General features: G+C 42.2%; 1 protein-coding gene and 1 long non-coding RNA gene across 7 annotated transcripts in view; one reads left to right on the top strand and one right to left on the bottom strand.

The window, feature by feature from the left end:
* WWOX (WW domain containing oxidoreductase) overlaps positions 1–21,347 on the bottom strand; it is a 1,022,922-nt gene that overhangs the window by 656,319 nt on the left and 345,256 nt on the right. The window lies entirely within an intron of this gene.
* On the top strand, positions 309–16,011 carry LOC103348527 (uncharacterized). 2 transcript variants are annotated; one of them, XR_001793464.3, is made up of 3 exons: positions 309–452; positions 5,000–5,131; positions 15,809–16,011. It is a non-coding gene; the product is annotated as an uncharacterized lncRNA (long non-coding RNA). The 2 variants fall into 2 exon arrangements; XR_516885.4 differs by having other exon boundaries at positions 322–452; positions 4,983–5,131.

The raw sequence follows: 21,347 nt of genomic DNA, 5'->3' as shown, positions 1-21,347 counted from the left end.
GGGAGTTCAGAGGACACTTATGAAATCTATGTGCTCCCGGGGCAGTGGGAAAAGGCTATGGCGGTGCATTCCAAAGGGGGCCTGCGGGAATACCTTTGAAAAGCAACCGGGACAGCACAAGACCCCAGGAAGCTATGTGAGTTGCATGCTGTCAGGGTTGCTGTCCCAGTGCCCGCTGCTGGTTTCTGGGAGCTAATCAAGGGAAGCCTAACTAGTCCAGGCGGCAGGGCAAGTTTACAGCAACTGACAGTAACTATAACATACGCCAGTTTGTATTAAGATGTTATTGCACCTTTCCAGTTCTAATCACCAATTATGACTCTATTACTCCTACTTGGCAGTTCATCTGCTCCAGCCTGCGCTAAGGGCGACTTGGAGGCGGACCTCTGATCTCCCGGTTCCACTTCACTGAGCACTCTGCACGGCGGCTGTCATCTGCAGACACTGAAGAGGTAAGGCATTGCTTTTGCTCAGATAACTGTACCTGACCTTACAACAATTTACTAAGGAAATACCTGTTAATAGCAGTGTGAGTGCAGTTTCCTTTATGCTCGCAACGGCACTGCAAATTAGCGACAACAGGATAAATCTATGGCCGGCGCACCAGACACTTCATTAAATCACTGTTCTCTTGCCTTGTAGCACGCTAATAGAATCACAGCCCTCGTTAGCTACTGAATAAAAGATCAATCACAGACTTTGAAAGCTCTTGCTACCAGCTTCCAGAGGAAACAAGGAAGAAAAGAAAAGGGGGGGGGGGGGAAGCAGGCAAGAGAGAAAGAGAGAGAGAGAAGAGAGAGATATTTAGGATCATCGCTGAGATTCTGAATGGCCTCGCTGCAAGTTGCTTAAATTACCTTTTCCACAACTGACTCCAACTGCAATACTCAGAGGAACTTGTTAAGCCTGCTTTCAAGAGCAGCACTCTAATATATGACTGCTAGACCCTGGTCAAAAGTTCATAATGTGCATATGTAAAAAGGTACTAAATTGCCTGAGGGCTAAAACCAGAGGAGTTTAATTGTAGCAAAATGCTGAAAATGGTCTGTTGAGGGTCCTTCTATTGGGATACTGCTGGCTCTGGCTGATTGAAGTACAGAACATAAAAGTCTTACAACAATATTTCCTTAAATGCTGGGGAAGCTGCCAGCAGTTGGTACTGCATGAATGTTGTGGTTAAAGAAAAACATTTTCCTCCCCTAAAATAAATAGAGTATTAAAAACTGCTCCAGCCCATAATTCTAAAGCATGACGGAAAAAGGAGGGCTCAATGATAATAAATAAGGTATAATTCATAGGGCATGTCCAATCTCCTCGCAGTGTATTTTTACATGGGGCACAGTGAAGGTAGTCAGGCATGACCTGTGAGGGCTTTTGGACTCTGAATGGCTGTGCTTTTGAAAAGAACTTTGCACTGAAATAACAGCTGCTCCTGGCTGCCTCGCCTGGCTCAGGCTGAGATATACCCACGTGCAGATCCTCGCAAAGGGACCCGTTTGGCTCGTCTTTATTTCTTCTCTCATAAAACAAGATCTGGAGGCCTCTACAAATACTGGCTTGTCTTGATGGGTCTTTGTATCCAGAATTCTCTGCCCCCTCCAAATATACAACCTCCTCTTCTCTCTCTCTCCCCTCCCTCTCCCTCCTCTGTTCTTCCTAATTGGCTCTTGGTTTGGATGGCCGGATGAATGACAACCTTTGAGCACAGGATGGTGACTGAGAATGCTATGGGGACCTAGGTCAAATACAGGGCACCCAGGAGAAACCAGAATTCAGCATGGAGGGTTTCTGATTTAAAACAAGTATTTGTGGAGGGTAAAGTCAGCATCCCTGGATAATAAGATAGCAATACAGATGTCATTTTCATCAGATTAAAAAAAAATCCAATGTGGTACTCTGTACCTTTATCAGCACCAAGAGTTCATGTAGGCAATATGGCAAAGGTTGGAAAGTTTGCAACCACCAAGACTGTGCCGATGCTCATTGCTAGCATCTGAAACTAGGGCAGCAGTTTGAGTTTTATCTGTGACAACAGCTTAGCAAATGGGGTAAGCACCAACTTCATTCCTGTTGATATCTGAGGGCCCTATTTCTTCGAACTTATTCTTCAAGGACACTTCTTCCAGACTCACAGCAGGAGGCAAGTCACGTTTCTTTACATAATAAAGTAAAAACTAAACTCAAATACAGCACACACTTAATATTTAAAGTCATCTAAAGTACTTAAAAATCGCTCCACCCTGGAGGTCTAATCCTTGGTAAGCCACCTGGACTGGTTCGTACTACAAGCAATGTCAAAGAATACCCCTTCTTACTTTAGCAATCTTAGGTGATCTGTCAAAATGGCTCATTATTCACCTGACCCAGAAAATCCACAAAATCCTGCAAATGAAGAGGTTGAGAACACTGAAGACACCTAAGTCATCAAGGATACCCATCTAAGAAAAGCCACCAAGGCCAGCACTGCAACTCACCTGGCAGTCCTCTGCCTGCGATGCCGGCACCCCGGGTTCTAGTCCCGGTCGGGGCACCGGATTCTGTCCCGGTTGCCCCTCTTCCAGTCTGGCTCTCTGTTGTGGCCCGGGAAGGCAGTGGAGGATGGCCCAAGTGCTTGGGCCCTGCACCTACATGGGAGACCAGGAGGAAGCGCCTGGCTCCTGGCTTCAGATCTGCACAGCATGCCAGCCGTAGTGGCCATTAGGGGAGTGAACCAACAGAAGGAAGACCTTTCTCTCTGTCTCTCTCTCTCTAACTCTGCCTGTCAAAAAAAAAAAAAAAAAAAAAAGCCACCAAGTAACTCAAAGAGTTTACAATAAAAAAGTAATGTGTCCCTTTCTGTCATTACAATAGTAGAGTCAGTAACCGGGCCAAGGCCAAATACTGCAGCTGGACACAGGTTTGATGACGTCAAAAGAGAGATGAATGACTGTTGCAAGTGCTTAAAAATTGCCAAGCAATAATGACCTTAAAGGTTTAGATGCAGATTCTCAGGTCATTGAACATACCCAAGATGCCCTGCCAGACCTACAGAGCTCATGGTCAGATTAACCCTTACATGATGTTCCAGGCCACACCAAGGTGATCCTCATTGAAAAGGGACAAAAGGGCCAGCGCCGCGGCTCACTAGGCTAATCCTCTGCCTTGCAGCGCTGGCACACCGGGTTCTAGTCCCGGTCAGGGAGCTGGATTCTGTCCTGGTTGCCCCTCTTCCAGGCCAGCCCTCTGCTATGGCCCAGGAGTGCAGTGGAAGATGGCCCAAGTGCTTGGGCCCTGCACCCCATGGGAGACCAGGAGAAGCACCTGGCTCCTGGCTTCGGTTCAGTGCAGTGTGCCAGCCGCAGCGTGCTGGCCGCGGCGGCCATTGGAGGGTGAACCAACGGCAAAAGGAAGACCTTTCTCTCTGTCTCTCTCTCTCTCACTGTCCACTCTGCCTGTCAAAAATAAAAAAGAAAATAAAAAATAAAAAAGAAAAGGGACAAAAGGTTCCTACATCAGAAGAGGAGGTGGTAAAGGAAAACAGAATATCCCAGCAGAAAGTGAAGAAACAAAAACTTAATGCTTGAGAGTAACTCAGCATATATATTTATAGGGTCACTAGCCACATTTACCATAGGACACACCATTTTCTCTCTAAGAGACTCCAAATCTGAGTTGTTCCAGCCTATGTCATATAAAACAAGATGGCAACTGTGGGACAGCCAGTCTGTGCGGATGTCTGTTTTATGTTGCAGTTAGAGATGCCTGAGCACAAGTATTTGGGGAGGAACAAAGAGAAAAGGGCATAGAAGAGGACAGGGAAGGATGCACAATGAATTCGAAAGTAACTAAGGAGAAGATGAGGCCCAAGCTGTCCACTGTGATCAGCAGCATCAGAAACGCCAGGCCCTTCACACTGCCCCAGCCTTCTTTCCTTGTAAGCTTCAAGTCACACACCCCATTCTCATGTGCGTCCCCTTCCTACTCCTGACCACAGGGGCTGCCAAATCCCAGAGAAGCAGGCTCTCCTTCAGTTGCAGGATCACACTCGGCCCATAATGCACCTCCCACTATTGCATCCTCGGTGCCGGAGCAAGGGTGGAGCCCATGGAAGCCTGGGCAGGCACTGGGAGGATGTGCCTTGAGAACCAGTAAGGTGTGATGGCAGGGTACAAACGTTTGAGTCTGATGCTCAGCTCCTCCACTGGGTGACCTAGTAAAGTAGCTCAGAGCCTTGCTGTGCTGATCTGTGAAACAGGCATAGTCATTCAAACTCAACTATTGAGTTTCCTGCAGGAAGTTAAATAAAATCACATAAAAAACTTTCTGGCTCATCACTTGGAGCTCAACAAATCCTTCTTTCCTATTGTCCTGTGCTACTCACGTAACTCTGAAAGCCCCAGAATACTCAAACACGAACACTGAACTGGACCATTCTGAAATCTAGTTGCTGTTTTCAATACAATTGCAATGGAAAACCACGTGGACTCTCTGTGAATGACTCAATCTACCTCATACTGTCAGTTGATCTTCATATGGAAATGAATGAGACATATTATAAGCTAATGGTGTGCATTTAGCGGCACGTTTACAAGCCGATTACCCAGAACCTATTGAAGCACATGAAAATGCTATTCATGACTCTGCTTTCATCCTAAGTCAGCTTCTTCAAGACAAACAGGAGCCCTCAAAAGTTAACTTTAGAATTCACAGGACATCTTTCACTTCCTTTGGTTACTGACTGTCACCGCACCTGTGTGGTAACTATTTCCATTTCTGCTTTCTATAAAGAGATCCCCATCTTCATCCCAGCTCTCTGTGTGAAAAGTACAAAAGAACTTACACAAAAATTTACCAAGAGCCTGCTAGGGCCCAGCAGAGACCAAAGGCAAGAGGGCGAAATAATTTCCAGGGATATAATGGACACAGTTTAATTCCTGCTGAAAATGCTGTCATTTAATTCTATGTACAAAAGTATGTACTAGAACATGCTAATGATAATGCAGTATCCCTGATTTTCAAGCCATCAGCAAAATCCTCCAGCACCCACAGATGGAGCCAGTGTGTGGAACTGGTTTTATGGCCTCTGGAGAAACATAGCGGTCCCTAAGTTTAACTCTGCTGAGCCTGGAGTCCGGCAAGCCAGAAGGGCAAGGTAAGGCTACAACCACACTTGACTGATTCAGAGAAAAAAGAGAGCACCAAAGAGAACATTTGATATTTTCCACCAAGAAAATTACTTTGGATTTATATAAAGAGAAACAATTAGGTAAATCTCAGTCTCACACAATATTTTTCTCTGGCTTTCTTATATTTCCTCAACTGTGTAGTAAGTGTACTGAGAATGCAGACATCACTCACACCCATCCCCAACACATACCACAGAAGGATCTCAGTATTATCCCAGAGTCAAAGTAAAATAGCTATGGAGTTTTATTCTGGATAGTGAGAAATTTCTAAAACTAAGAGAAGATTTTCAAAAGCAATGTAACCTCTGGACCTGAACACTGAAAGTCTCCTTAGGCACAAACCAACCATACAACTACATTTTGGGTTAGTTAACAAATAAGGCAAAATACAGGTAAGCTCATCAAAGATGGCTCTGGGACGTTCTGCCATCAGTTAAGAGGAGCCTCATCACAGACCAGTGAACTTGAGAGTGAATCATTCATGATTCTATTACTTATAAGAATTTAAATCAAGTCTTGCTACTTTTTGTTCCCAACATGTAACAGGCCTTCAAGCAAATGTGTCACTGGTGTTCCTGGTAAATAGTTAACTACACTTAACCTAGAAGACAATTCCCAAGAATATTCATTGGCAAGCACCAGTCATCTTTTGAAACAGCACACACAAATGCAGAAAATAAGCTGTGCTCCATGAACACCCACTGATAGCCCACAGCTGATACCATGTCACAAACATGCAGATAGAGTTGATGAAAAATGAGGGACAATCAAGTAAATGAGTGAAATGGCAGCCACCACACATAACCTCAACTGTTGGGGACAATGAGAAAGATACAGTGAAGGCAGACAAGGGGGAAAAGAGTAGGAAGCCTCTTCTCATGAAGACAAAAATCACAAACCACTGCAGCCCTTTTCATTCAGGAGAAACGGATTGTCCACTGGTTCCATTTTTTAAACAGTGCCAGGGTGAGTATGTGGTAGGCTGCAGGAGGAAGATGGCAGGAGAATTGTGCACTCCCTGGTAGGACATTTAAAAGGAGAGGAGACATGTCCATGCAGCTTCCAGTCTTCACCACCAGTCACAGCTGCCACTTGGACGGCAAGCTGCAGATCTCCATTTGGATGAATGCAACCTTGAATGACCCGACTAGTTTGGCCAAGGAAGCCTACCTAGAAGCTAGAAGGAGGGCACACACTTCAGTTTTGCGATTGTTTTTATGAATATGAAAACACCCGGGTACCAAGTTAAGGAGATTGGTAGCACCGTTAATGGCAGGAAGTCACAAAAGTTCCAAGTGAGAGATTATTTAGAAGTAGCCATTACCCCTCCAAACTAGACACCACTCCCTTCAGGATGCATGAGACCGTATTAAATTCTACTTCAGTATTTCTCGAATTATTTTTCAATAAGTTAGGTAAAATAAATATTCAGATTTTTTTTCCTCCCTTTATTATTGCCATTAAGCCTTTAAGTTTTACATACATTTTAATGTAACTGATTAGGGTACTTGGATGTGCTATGATATATGAATAACAATATAAAGTTTTTATGTTTCAAGCCCTTCCATAGTTATCAAAGAAAAATGCGTTCATTCAAAATGAAGATGTCATATCGATTAAAACATTAAATAGGGTCTAGCCTGTGGCATAGCAAGTAAAACCGCTACCTGCAACACCGGCATTCCATAAGGGTGTCAGTTAGTGTCCTGGCTGCTCCACTTCTGATCTAGCTCCCCATTAATGGCATGGGGAAAGCAGAAGATGGTCCAAGTACTTGGGTCTTTGCCACCCATGTGGGAGACCTGGAAGAAACTTCTGGTTCCTGGCTTTTTCCTGGCCCAGCGTTGGCCACTGAGGCCATATGGGGAGTAAACAAGCAGATGGAAGATTTCTCTCTGTGTGTGACTGACTTTCAAATAAATAAATAACAAAAAAAAATAAAACAAGAAATTGGAAGAGACTCATGGCAGGGGACAAGGGATACTGCATCACTCTTACAATGTGGACTTGAAACAGTCTTGAACATTCAGGGGTTCCGTCTTATACTAACTGGAGACCTTGCCTTAGATGGTAAGGTTACAACAAACTAGCCATCAAAGAAGGCTAAAAGAAGCCTTAGTTCGTTTTACCCCACAAGGCACAAGTGGATCAGTTCTTCCAAACTCATCTGCCGGCCTACATTAGATACTGTAATCCATTAGTTTACTAATAAAATCCCTCTAGGTTATAATTAATAGGAGCAACCAACCTGGGAAAACTTCAAGGAGTTGTGTAAGTGAAGTAAATTAAATGCCGAGGTGACAGGGGGAATGGAAATTGTTGGAGATGAAGGTTATTTTTTTTCCTTCCTCCCCAGGCCCAACAAGAATGTACTAATCATCCTCTGGCCTTTCCCTCCCCCACCTGTCTTCTACAAACTAATCTCAACCCCAACCCACACATAGATGAAACATGGCGCCACCTATTGGCAGTCACTGGTACATGAATGAGATTACACTTAACATAATCCTGAGAATATATACATATATAAATACACACGAGTTTTTAAGATCAGATTGTCTCACCCAGTACTAGTGCCAAAAATCAGTTAATTTATACTGTTTACTTTTCATGGGCTGCAGAGTGACTTAAAAGGACCACTTACACTATAAATATGTGACGAGAATAAATAAATGCTTGAGAAAGATAATGCTATACCAATGAAACAATTAATTGGCAGGGTATAGGAGACGGTAGAATAGATACTAAAACACAGTCAACAGGCCAATTTCAGAGAGACCAAGCTATGTATCTTCACCTCTGGGGGAGTTCATTTTCTTGTCTAGAAACAAGGGGATGTAAGCTCTAGCAGGGAGAATCAGGGATTTTCCTAAGTACAGTGAACAGTGTTGTTCAGGCTAAGAAATGATCATGCCCCCAGGTGGTCCCCATGTGTGTTGTCACGGCCTAATCTTACAAGAATGGCTATTAATTAAGATCTCCCAAAAGTAGCTTGGCATTTGGGAATAAAGTTAGAGAATGTAGGAAAAAAAAAAACAAAAACTGGGCCCAGTGCTGTTATACAGTGGGTTAAGCCACTGTCTGCAGTGCCAGCATCCCATAGGAGAGCCAGGCCATGTCCCAGCTGCTTGATTTCCAATCCGGCTCCCTGCTAATGTGCCTGGGAAAGGAGTGGGAGATGGCCCACATACTTGGGCCTCTGCAGCATGTGAAAGATTTTGATGGGGCTCTGGGCTCCTGGCTTTGGCCTGGCCCAGCCCTGGGCATTGCTGCCATTATGGAAGTGAACCACTGGTTGAAAGATTCTCTCCCCCTGTCACTGTGACACTCAAATAAATAAGTAAATACATTTGTTAAAAAATCAAGGAAAAGAAGTTGTGCATCCCATACCAGCAATTTTGTTGTTTTGTTTTGGAGAATAGAAGTGAAATTTTATTTATGTGAGAAGATGTGAAGATCTGAACAGCAAGGTAAGGACCTGGTAGAAACAGAGACCAAGCCCTTATTCAGGCAACTGTGATGGAACTCACTTTCACTTGCTCAAGACAAATGTCAAATTCACCAATGATCAGTTACTTAGTGCAGCTCTGTAGCCAAAGGACTGTCATTAACCAGTCATGATTTCCAAAGAACTAGTAGTCAATCTGAATTTGAAGTCATGAAACAGCGCATTTGCAGGGGAGCTTCCATGGTCCCTAGATGATCCTGATCTGGAAGAGCTGTTATCCGAGATCCAAGGGAGAGCTCCAGAAACGTTTAGTAACGAGGACAACAGTAACGAAGCAAACCACAAAGGCTGCAGGCACACGCACAATCAGGGAGAATGTTATCCGTCAGTCTGAACACATGCCAGCGCCCTGAAGTGCGCAGAGGAAAACTGTAGGATGGGCATGTATCGTATGACACTTCAACATCAAATCAACCATCATTCCAGGAGCACCACCGCACGGAGTGCTTGTAGAAATGCAGCCAGCCCACGAGCAGATGTGCACTCTCCCTGCGCAAACAATACAAGTAACTCTTCAGGAGAGTGATCACTCAACGCCACGTGCACTAACTTGATCGTTCCGTCATCAGATGGCACTGCAAATTTCATTACATATTTTAAATCATGTTAACATGGTTTGTTAACACTGGTATTCACTAAAAAGGCCACAACTATTTAAATAATAAATGAGCATGCTAATTTTTATATACATTATGAAAGTGACATGTGTAAATATTCTACATATTTTCTTCTTAAAACCTGACTTTCAGCATTAGCTAAGAGTCATCAGTGAAAAGACTCATCAAGATGTTTTACAGACTCACAAATGTACTCCTTATTTAGAGAAGTAAACAGCATATCTAAGGAACAATTCTTCATGTTAAAACAGTGTACCTTACTAGTCTATCAGATACTGTTAAGGCAAGAATTTAATCCTCTGCTTAAAAGAGACAGGAAGACCCATGCTGCTCTGAGCTGGGAACCCAGGAAGTTTCTTCACTGATCAGAGCCAGCCCTCTGAGGTCGTGCTGTTCCTTCTCCCACATTCACCCTCCATCTTGTTCTGCAAGCGTAATCCTAGGCAGTTTGTGAGCACACACCCCGGGGCTGCCACCCACTGCTTCTGTGCCTCTGCATCTGCCGCCAGTGGGTCCCACATGCCGAGGACTTTTTCTCCCCCACACTCCCTGCTTTGCTCCCCGAGTGTCCTGAAGAAAGGGGATGTGCCCCCGGGACTCTCCACAGAAGCTGGCAGGTTTGGAGACCAGGGAAAGAGTATCTGTCTTCTGCTCAGTTTGCTGAGCTGCTTGGAGGCTGTAAGGGATGTTTGTGAGCAGGAAAAGTCAGGTTGGAGGTGTCAGAGAAGGCAACGTAGAACTTAAGTATAGAGGGAATAACTGCAGGACCATATTCATGGGTAAGTTTGCTAAGAAAACCAAAACATGCAATCAACCTAAATGCCCGTCAACTGAAGACTGAAGAAATTATGGCATATGTACTCTATGGAATACAACACAACTGTAAAAAAAAAAAATGAAATCCAGTCATTTGCAACAAAATGGATCAATCTGGAAAACATCACACTTAGTGAAATAAGCCAGTCCCCAAAGGACAAACACCGTATGTTCTCCCTGATCTCTGATGACCAATAGAGCACCTAAAAGGAAATCTGTAGAAATTAAATCGACACACTGAGAAGCAATGACTTGACTGTTGAGCAACAGTTTTCTTTTCTCTTCATACTATTTGTATCTCAGTGAAAAAAAAAAAAGAGAAGGAGGAGTAAGTTTATAACTGTAAAGCTGTATAGTTCTGCATACATTTCTACGGACTTACTTCTAAGAGTAAATTTAAAAACTTGCATGGAACCCCAAATCCCATTAGGCTGGGTGATAAAAATGTCATCTTAAGTGTGTTAAAATGATATTAAGTGTTAAAGTGATCATACAGATAGGATTAAGTGTTAAAGGGATCATATAAATAAGATCAAGTAACTGGTAACAACAATACAATTAAAAAGGAAAAAATGTTCCAACATGGGAAGCAGTCCACACAGCAGACTCATAGAATGACAATGGCTTTAAATAACACTCTGACCTCAGAATCAGCCCTTAAGGCATTCTGGTCTGGCTGAAAAGCCCATGAGAGCATTTCAGGCACAGACAGCCAAGACACTGTGGTAAAAAAAAAAAAAAAATGTCATACAGGAAGGATCTCTGTGACTGAGACCCCAGTGGAAAGAAGTGGCCATCAAAGGATGAACTTTCCTTGAAGGGAGGAGAGAACTTCCACTTTGTTTATGGCTTTGTCTAAATACTGATGCAGATTGTGGACTCAAAAGGCTTCCACAGCTTTTGGCAGCTCATGTCATACACACATATGAATGTTAATTGTTAAATTAAAAACAGGAGTCACTGTGCACTTCTCATGCAGGACTTCTGTCCTCAATGAGTTCTATTATGAGAATTAACCACAAAACCTGTTCTCAGTTTGTGTGTGTGTACAAATTGTTGAAATCCTTACTCAGTACAGAGTTGGTCTCCTGTGTATAAAGTTAATTGAAAATTAATCTTAATAGAGAATAGGACTGGTAATGGGAGAGGAAGAGGTAGGGTGGGAGTGGGGGTGGGAAGGGGGGTGGGAGGGCGGGTATGGTGCGAAGAATCACTATATTCCTAAAGTTGTACTTATGAAATTTGTACTCATCAAATAAAAGGTTTCATTGGGAAGAAGGAAAAGAGACAGTAAAACATACTGTTAAGCATTAAAGTTTAAATATAAGATACTTTCTTTTACTTGTTTATACATATATGCATATGTGCACTAATCAACAAATCCACCCACAACTTCATGTATCTCATGTGTATTGCTCCCCTTTTCTCTCGCAGGCTCAATTCACACATCAAAAGTTTGTTTCTAATGCTACTTCTACAACATCATGGATATCATGGCTCCTTATACAATCTTTGTACAAACTCACAACATTTCTAAATTGTCAACTCTCCAATCTCTCCACCGGTCTCTAATCACTTCTTCCCAACTCACTTTCTTGTTTCCATAAAATCACCCTCTGAAACCCAGGCACAACCTGGAACCAACAGAAGCTGTGAGTGTAGGGATTTAGACCTTGGCCACCTTAGTCCATTGCCATAGGCTTAAGTTTCAGTTATGTGGTCTTGGGAAGGCATGGAATACCACTCTCCAACAAACGAGAGGAAAAGATTTGGTGCACAATGTAGGTCCTAGCACACAGCAACTTCTCAATAAATGTTAATAATTTTAATTTCATCATCACTGCCATTATTGTCACCAGCACTAATTTCAATAGAAGACTCCAGAATACCAAGTTCTTAGCACTGTCCTTAAGCCATTTTAGACCTTCACCTTCTCACAGCACATATCACTTTAACCTATGCTCATTACTTAAAACTTTGCTATTATACTGATTCTGTCGTGATTAAAAATTGGAAATTTTTTCTATAATGATTACTATAGTTTTTCAAGTTTTTAAAAGTATTTAGTGTTTTAACATCCCCTAAATTTATCTCTAGTCCAAGTTTCAGCCTTTTTTTGATGCAAAAAATAATGAAAATTCCCTCTTTTTTGTGTCTATATAATCAATTCTTTTAAAAATATTTATTATTTGAAAGGCAGAAAGATAGAGATCTTCCAGTTGCTGGTCCACTCCCTAAACAGCCCCAGTGACCCCAGGTGACCAGCAGTCAGGAGCTTCTTCCAAGTCTCCCACATGAGTGCAGGGACCCAAGTACTTGGGCAACCTTTTGTTGCTTTCCCAGGTGAGTTGGCAGGGAGCCGGATTGGAAGTAGAGCAGCTAGGACTCACACTGGTTCCCAAATGGGGATGTCAGTGCCACAGGTGGATGTTTAACCTACAACAACACAGCACTGATCCCTAAATTCTAAAAAGACTCAGTAGCAATGTTGGTTGGCTCCATTGTAAGACCTTATCTGAATACTCTTATGTCTAGCCCCAAGATAGAAGCATCATCTCCCACTGGTACTCATCTCAACTCACCCTAACATTCTTGACATTTCTATCCTTTTGAAGGTAGGTGCCCATTCAACATTGATAATACTTTGCTAATTTTCTCATTTGCTACCCATTAAGTCAGCACCTGACATATGAGGCACTCAAAGAACATTTATCAAATGAGAGCAGACTAAATAGCTCCAGAACAGTAATTTTCAAATGAAAGATTATGGTAAAGTAGGCAGTGAAATGAGTAGTGGGTATTGACACTGGATCACAACCAGCACTTTAAAATATCAAATTCAGGGGTTGGTGCTGTGGCGCAGAAGATTAAGCTGCATTTGCAGTGCCAGTACTCTATATGGGCGACGATTCCAGTCCTGACTGCTCTGCTTCTGGACCAGCTCCCTGCTAATGCACATGGGAAAGCCCCAGAAGATGGCCCAAGTACTTAGGCCCCTACACCCATGTGGGAGATCTGGAAGAAGCTCCTGGTTCCTGGCTTTGGTCTGGCTCAGCCCTAGCTGTTGCAGCCATTCGGAGAGTAAACCAGAAGATGGAAGTTCTGTCTCTCCTCTCTTCTCCTCTCTTCCTCTCCTCTCTTCCTCTCCTCTCCTCTTCTCTCTCTGTAACTCTTTCAAATAACTAATTATTTTTTAAAAAATAAAATACCCTCTTCCAGGCCAGCTCTCTGCTATGGCCCGGGAGTGCAGTGGAGGATGGCCCAAGTCCTTGGGCCCTGCACCCACATGGGAGACCAGGAAAAGCACCTGGCTCCTGGCTTTGGATCAGCGCGATGTGCTGGCCGCAGCGCGCCAGCCGCAGCGGCCATTGGAGGGTGAACCAGCGGCAAAGGAAGAGCTTTCTCTCTGTCTCTCTCTCTCTCTCACTGTCCACTCTGCCTGTAAAAAAATAAAATAAAATAAAATAAAAATAAAACACCATCAAGACAAAGACAGTAGTTAAGAACAATGTTTCATAAAACCTTGTTTCACATATATACAGACATATCTATAACACACACAGGCACATATATAAATACACATAAATAAACATGGACTGGGTTATAATATAAAATTCTTTAGAAATAGAAAATGTGTGAAAAACCCAGGACATCCTGATCTGTCATTTGCTATTTGCCTACTACAACACAAAGAGGGCAAGACTTTCACAGTCATTCTAAGCACTGCAGGTATGAACATCTGCTTAGCCACATTCACAGAGACCAACCCTGGACAAATAAGACAGATCAAAACCCTGAAGTGGACTTGCTGAGGAATTTCTTGGCTATCAGTCAAGAAATTAAAATTGATCCTCTGTCAAATTAATTACCAACTGGTGAAACTTATTCACCCAATTGAAAACTATAAACTTGGTGCAAACAATTGACAGAAAAAAATTCACAATGAAAAATGTGTACAATTTGCTGTGTGTAGAAAATATGACTAGAATTTTCGTTATAAATTATATGAGGACTAACTAGCATTGGTGAAAAGAATTTCAATCAAATTTTTAAAAAGAAAAAGCATAATTTAGCTTTTTTTGCACTGTTTCAAAACTGGAATGAAGTATGTAATTGACTTATGGAATTCACCCTGTGTTAAAATTCCAAGAAAAAAATCTTATCAGTGTTGATGTAGTTATGATTAAAATGTTTTATTCATAAACATCGAGTGAAAAAAAATCCTGAAGATGGAAGTGGCAGGGCTCCAATGGCTTTATCTCTCCTTACCTTCAGCAGCTTTTCCAAGAGCACGTGCCTACCTGCGGGACATAACTTAAACAAACACAAACCAATTTATTGAGTACTTACTGTATGCATTCATCTATTCACAATGCCATTGCTAGGTTTTCTTTCTGTCTTCAGAAACCATCTTAAAGGAACTGAATAAGAAATTTTTCACAAAGTTGTATTTAAGTTCTAACTGGAAAACAACAGGGAAAAAGCAACTGCAGAGGAACTGAAAGAAAAAACTGGAAAAAGAATATACACAGCACCTTGAATAACTGTAATTACATGTAAATATACACACAAAACACATATGTATCTGGTTAAAAGGCTTACTGTCTGGACAGTTGGGACACTACTTGACAGCAAGTCAATAACTAGCATCATGTGAATCATATGAAGAAAACAGTGAAGAAAAAGTTTCTAAAATTCTGAAGAAAGGATGGCTTCGTTAAAATATCCATTTTTTCCCAAGGGTGTTCTTTGAACTCTTGTTGAGCATGGACAATACAGAGATGCACCCAAAAGTATAGTCCAAGATAAAATTAATTTTGATGTAGGATTTGGAGATGCTAGAGAACATATCTGTACTTTCAGCCTTTTCACTTCATTAATTCAAAGTTGACCTAGTTTCAAAAACGAGATGTAAGGTGACTTAAAGACAAGCAAGCAGGGTGAGCTTAGGGCCCACAAGTTAATATGCTCACATTCCATGTTGAAGTACCTGAGTTCAAGTCATGACTCTGGCTCCTGATTCCAGCTCCCTATTAACACAAACACTTCAAGTAACTGCATCCCTGCCACCAAAATGGAAGACCTGGACTTTGTCTCTGGCTCTTTGCTCTAGCCCCAGCCCAGCTCCAGCAAGGGACATTTGGGGAGTGAACCAGTGGACTGAAGCTCTCTAGCTGTATGTCTGCTCCTCTCAGTCTGTGTGTGTGTGTGTGTCTACCTCTCAAATAATAATGAAGATGCAAAGAGAAAGAAAAGCAGAGAACAAGGTGACTAGAATATATGAGAATCACTAAAACTTGAAGCTGTCATGCTAATAAGAACCAATAGTATGGCTTAAAAATGGAAAAGGTTGGATTTGGACTGAGTTCCAAAAACAAAAAATATTACATTATGATTTCATTATCAAATAGGAGAAATTGTGGCAGCTCCTTTGAGGTTCTCCTGAGAAGGTGGTATGGAAGGATGCCTCTTGCCTGAAGTGGCATAGCTCCATGTGTTGCGGGTCATGCAGTAGATAATATCTCTGACTATCACTGTCAGCACAGCCTTCAAAATCAGTGGCAATTCAGAAAAGTTCACATCATGTGCAGGATGCGAAGAAACTAACATTTCTTAGATGTCTACTAATTGCCGAAGGTTTGAGTGCTGCCTTAATTTACCAACAACCCAAAGATACGGAAACTATTTTCTCCATTTTACAGAGAAAGAGACAATCTGAATGAAGCCTGGAGAGTTAGCCCATGATTACAGCGTCACTTCAAGGAAGTGCTGTGACGCCTTAGGAGCCTGGTGTTTTCAATACCGAAGCCTAGGCAGCGTCCTTCTGCAGCATCACACTGTATCCTTCTGCAACCCAACTGCTGAGAATAAAGGAGTTGACACACGAAATGGAGTTGGCACAAAATGTCCACTTACACTTGCAGTGTTGTTGATGTTATGATTCATTTTCTTTCTGCTCTGGTCTTACTGAATGCAAACTTATGCAGTCAAAAATCTCAGGAACCTCCAATTGTGTATCAAATCTTTGCAGTACAGACAAGTATTGTGGTTTGCTGATGGTCAGATAGACTTGGCAAAGTTGAGTTCAGTTTTTTTTTTTTTGTTGTTGTTGTTTTTTTTTTTTTTACTTTGACTTTGAATGAAAAAGGTCTCAACTCTGGGTTCAAACAGCAACCCAATATAGCCTTTATTCTGGCAATGAGACAAAGTAACACTGGAAGATATAATATAACAAGCTTAAATTGAAGAGGAAAGCAAATCACACCACAGGAAAGATCCTTCCAGATTAAGGATAGGGAGTCTAGTGTGTTCACTCTAGTTTTCATCTGCAAGAACTATTCCTGCCCATTGCTAATGCTTGGAATAGAGACAACAGAAAGAAGAAAAAAAAAAAAAAAACGGTATTATTTTCATTATTGGGTATACTCCAGAATCTAATTCATATGAAATATGTTATTTTTTTTTTTTTACTTTTAAACATCTTCTTAATGCCTTCCTTATAGGAAATCTGCTCAGGGTTAATATTGAGATTTGAGTCACGCTAATTTCATTACTTAGTCTTATGGTTCTACAGAATCAACAAAGAGACAAATGACACACAGCACACACAAAAGTCAACAAGAGACATTATGTTCTAAGAAGAAGATACAGAAATATTGTGTTCAGCAGCCTAAAAATATTAAAATATCAAAAAATATTAAAGTTCCCAGATTTTACAGGTCTTTTTTCCTTAAGAGACTAAGAATACTATAAAAACATTATGCAGGTCGCAGTAGTTGATATCCAGTATTTTTTTTGGATGTAGCAATTATACTTTTTATAACTTTTCTCTGAAAGAAGGAACTTTCTAGCTCAGATTACTTGGACACTCTTACTGTTTATTCTTCTCTTTTTTGAGCAGTCAGAAGAGATTTCTCTTAGTACTTCAAATAAATAAGGTATCCAGCTGAACAAACACCATATATTCTCATAGATTACTTTGGCTTCCTAAAGGATATTTCACTTTCTTTTTTTTTCAAAATGTAAATGATTAAAGAGACCTCATTATAGGAAACCCAATGTTTAAAGTGGTACAAAGTCTACACAAGGTGGTAAGCGCAGAAGCAAAATGCCTCTGCTCTGTATAGGAGCCCAATATTTCACAGGGAAAACTTAAATGTTACCAAATAAGGTATCTTATTGTGTATTTCAACAGAGCTGCCTTTATGACACATTTTCAGCCCTGAAAATCACTATCAATAAAAGCTATGGGATTTTTCCTTTTCTAGCTTCCTACTTACCAAAATAAATAAATAAATAAAATAACGCAACAACAAACCCTGAGCTTATACAATATGCTACAAGAGCTTTGAAATGACGGCTGAGCTTTACCTAGGTTTATGGTTGAAAAGAAGTTCAGGGTCCCAGGCTAACTTTGGAACTCTAATCTCAGCAACATACATTTCTTCAAAAGATAATTTGAGCCATCGATTAACAAGGGCCCCCTCAACTAAAGCAGCATGAAAACAAATACTTGACTTTCAGAAACATGAGCTACTTGTTTCTTTATTCTTTTCATAAGCTTCTTATTAAAGGGCTAAATCTTATCTTCCCATGATGAGGCAGAAATGTATATATATAAAGTAAAGACGGGTACATCCAGTACCTCCCTCAGCCCAGAAGGGGGGAAGATGAGAAGAATGCAGGCAGGATGCAAACGAAAGGGCAAGGAAAAACCCTCAATACACACGCTACAGCTTCAGACCAAGAAATACTGTCAAGACCCACAAGCATATCTGCCACCAAGGAGCTCACCAAAAGGCACCAAATACAAAGCCAAACTCATCCTGTAGAGTCTAACAGGCAGCCTCTGAGACAGCCCTGGTGATCCCAGCCTCCACGTCCTCACTTCCTCACTTCGCTCTGAAACCTGTGAACAAGGGTCACACCCAGACTGGTCTCTAACAGCAGAATGTGGGGAAGGCCATGAGATGTCACTTTTGTGCCTTGTTCACAAAGGACTCGTGGACTCCGTCTCCTTCTTGGCCTCACGCTCTGCAAAGCCAGCAGCCAGGCTGGAGGGGACTGAGGGGGAAGGAACCCACACCAGCAGCGAAGCAGAGTCTGCAGTCCACTGGGTCACAAGGAACGAAGTCCCTCAGACAGCCCTGTAGGCTTGGAAGCGGCGCCTTCACCGGTGAGCCCTGCCAGGGCTCTCGCCCGACTGACACTCACTGCTGCTTGCGAGATCTTACAGCAGAAAACCCAGCTAAGCCCCAGAACCCTGACAACATAAATCTGTGTTGTGGGGTCATTTGTTATGAAGAGATATAGAACTAATGCCTGCAGTTATAATTCATTTCTGCCTTTCCAGTTTGCTCAGCTTACTAATCCATTGTTGTGGCCCCTCTGTTGGGCTCAAAAATGAGCCCAGGGGACCACAGGTCAGTAAACTGACGCGGAGGGACTAGGGGCAGGTGACGAGCAAGGCCATCCATTCTAGAGCTTCATAATTTGTCCTGCTTCCCCCACTGGGTGTAGCCCAAAGCCAACTTTATGTATTTATTTTCTGACAGGCAGAGTGGACAGTGAGAGAGAGAGACAGAGAGAAAGCTCTTCCTTTGCCGCTGGTTCACCCTCCAATGGCCGCCGCGGCCGGCACGCTGTGGCTGGAGCACTGCGCTGATCCGAAGCCAGGAGCCAGGTGCTTCTCCTGGTCTCCCATGGGGTGCAGGGCCCAGCACTTGGGCCATCCTCCACTGCACTCCCAGGCCACAGCAGAGAGCTGGCCTGGAAGAGGGGCAACCGGGACAGAATCCGGCGCCCCGACCGGGACTAGAACCCAGTGTGCTGGCGCCGCAAGGCGGAGGATTAGCCTAGTGAGCCACGGCGCCAGCCAGTCAACTTTATTTTCTCCCAGGCAACCCCATTCCAGTACCCCAGTAACAATGGCACAGGTTTAGGAAATACAACCTTGCATGATTTTTTTTTCCTCAAGTAAATGTTTACTTTTGCACTTCCTTTTACTCTCATTCATTTCTAACCTGTTACAATTACTTTCTGGTGCAACAGTAGAAAGAAGAGTTATGCCTGTGTGTGCATAGATACCTATGTATATATGTGTACAGCTGAAGTAATTACAAAATCACTTCTGCTCCTGGTAAATCCAGATTCAATTTTACTCTCTTGACAACCCTTACCACTGATCTAACACAATTTAATTTACTCTGAAATTCAGGTTCCTTGTCTGTAAAATAAAGGGAACAATTTTCTTAAACTTCCACAACTCTCATGATGATGAAGTAAGTTGCTTCACAGAGAAGTACTAATATATAATAAATGCTTAAGAAACAACTGATTGTCACAGTATTAAAATATTGACATTATCATTGACATGGGAGTCAATGTACAGCACTATGCTTCCAGTTTCCTTGGGAAACTTGGAAAATCCATCTGTCCATGCCCCCTTCAAGGCTACACAGCAAACCTGACTGGGCCAGACATTTAGAAGATCAAATACTATGGATGTTTGGTTCAGAAAGGAAGATATGACTCAAACATTCCTGACGAACGAACATTCTGCCATGCACTGTACTGCACAGGATACACAGAAGAATAAATAAGACATTCTGCCATCGCGACCTCCCAGCATAGCAAGGGAAGCAGAAGGCATAGTGTGATGCATCTAGAATTGAGTATAAACCCGGCACCACAATCAATGAGCACCAAGGAGTGTAGAAAATAAATCACCATAATTAATTCTATAAGGCAATGATGACTAATTATAATATCAATCATAATAAGAGTAAAATCACCACACCAATAATAATACCTGCTGGCATTTCCTGAGTTCTTAGGATGTGCCAGAAATGCTTCCAAGTACTTTCCTAGCCTCTGTCCTCAGTCCTTGCAGCTACCGTCTGAGCTGGGCAGCAGCTCATGTTTCAAGCTAAGGCAAGTGAGGATTAGAAACATCAGGAAGATGACCAAGGGCACAGGGCAGCCAGGAGGCAAGATTCAGCATCTGAACCCAGGGCTCCTTATTCCAAAACCCGTAATGTTTCTATACTTCCTCTATAAGATATGAAAAATACTTTGTAGATTATACAACCCTCTCCAGTAGTCTCAACTGTGGTATATTCACTCAATGACCATTTTACATTGAAGTCATAGTTTACTAAATGGTTGAATAGGTATTCCCTACCATTACCTTCTCAACACACCAAGGGAGCAAAAATATTAATACCATCCATTTTTCTATTTTGTTGTCAGTATCTACCATCAGATACAAAATAAGATCTTATCCGTCCATGTACAAATGGCCATACTTTTGACTGTTTTTGCCAAATTACCCAGCACAGTTTCCCAAGCAAAGTAAAGAACAGCTCATGAGAAGCAGTAGAAAAGCTATTTCCTTATTAGTTTAGTTTTCTAACTGCAGATAATCATATTACTTCTTTCTTTGAAGACAAATTGGTGGGGCAAAATTACTCACATTAGAGGTACATCTCAACCTCAAGTCTGAATGCCACCTTCCCTCATTTCTGTGCTGATCGCCTGCCTCCCCACCGCAGGGTCCTCATGAGGACATCCTGTCATTAACAGCGTACTTGGCACGTGGCAGATGCTCAGCATTTTTTGAATGGATGAGTGAATACACATCAGAAGGAACCTGCATCAAGCTTTTTGTGGTCCACATATGAATTTATTCATAAAGAGTCCTGCTCCTGTGACATCCCCCCCCCCTTTGCACATGCATGCCCCCAGTGCTTTTCGAATTAGATGAGATATCACATTTACAAAGGGGACCTGGCTGAAATAATGGCTTGTGAAACACAAACTCTCTACTCTAGGTCAGCACATGCCCTGGTTCAATTTGGTATCGTTCCCCTTCCCTTCACTGCACTGTGTGGATCTGCATTTCACAGAAGGCTTATCTAGCTCGCTGGTCAACTCACTGAGGTGCAGCTGGCTTTCCTGTGGGTTTGTAACCTGGGACCCAGAAAATGCACACAAGAATTCTGTAACTAAAACAGGTTCTTCCAGGCTCCACTTTCCCAAGTGCCAGCCCATCACTTCCAGCAGAGGCTACACTGTTAAGAGTTACCCCTGAAGTCAAAGGCATTCAGTTTTGTCTGACAATTGTGTCCTGCATACAATTTGTGGCATTAAAATGTCCATTCTTTTTTTAAATGATAGTGACAGTCAATGGTGATAGGGATTTTTTTTTTTCATCCACAGCTGACAGAATATGAAGTTATT

The sequence above is a fragment of the Oryctolagus cuniculus genome, chromosome 18 (genome assembly GCF_964237555.1).
Source record: "Oryctolagus cuniculus chromosome 18, mOryCun1.1, whole genome shotgun sequence".
NCBI classification, from domain to species: Eukaryota; Metazoa; Chordata; class Mammalia; order Lagomorpha; family Leporidae; genus Oryctolagus; species Oryctolagus cuniculus.
The sequence above is the reverse complement of the archived record's forward strand: the minus strand, read 5'-3'. Positions and strand labels throughout refer to the sequence as shown.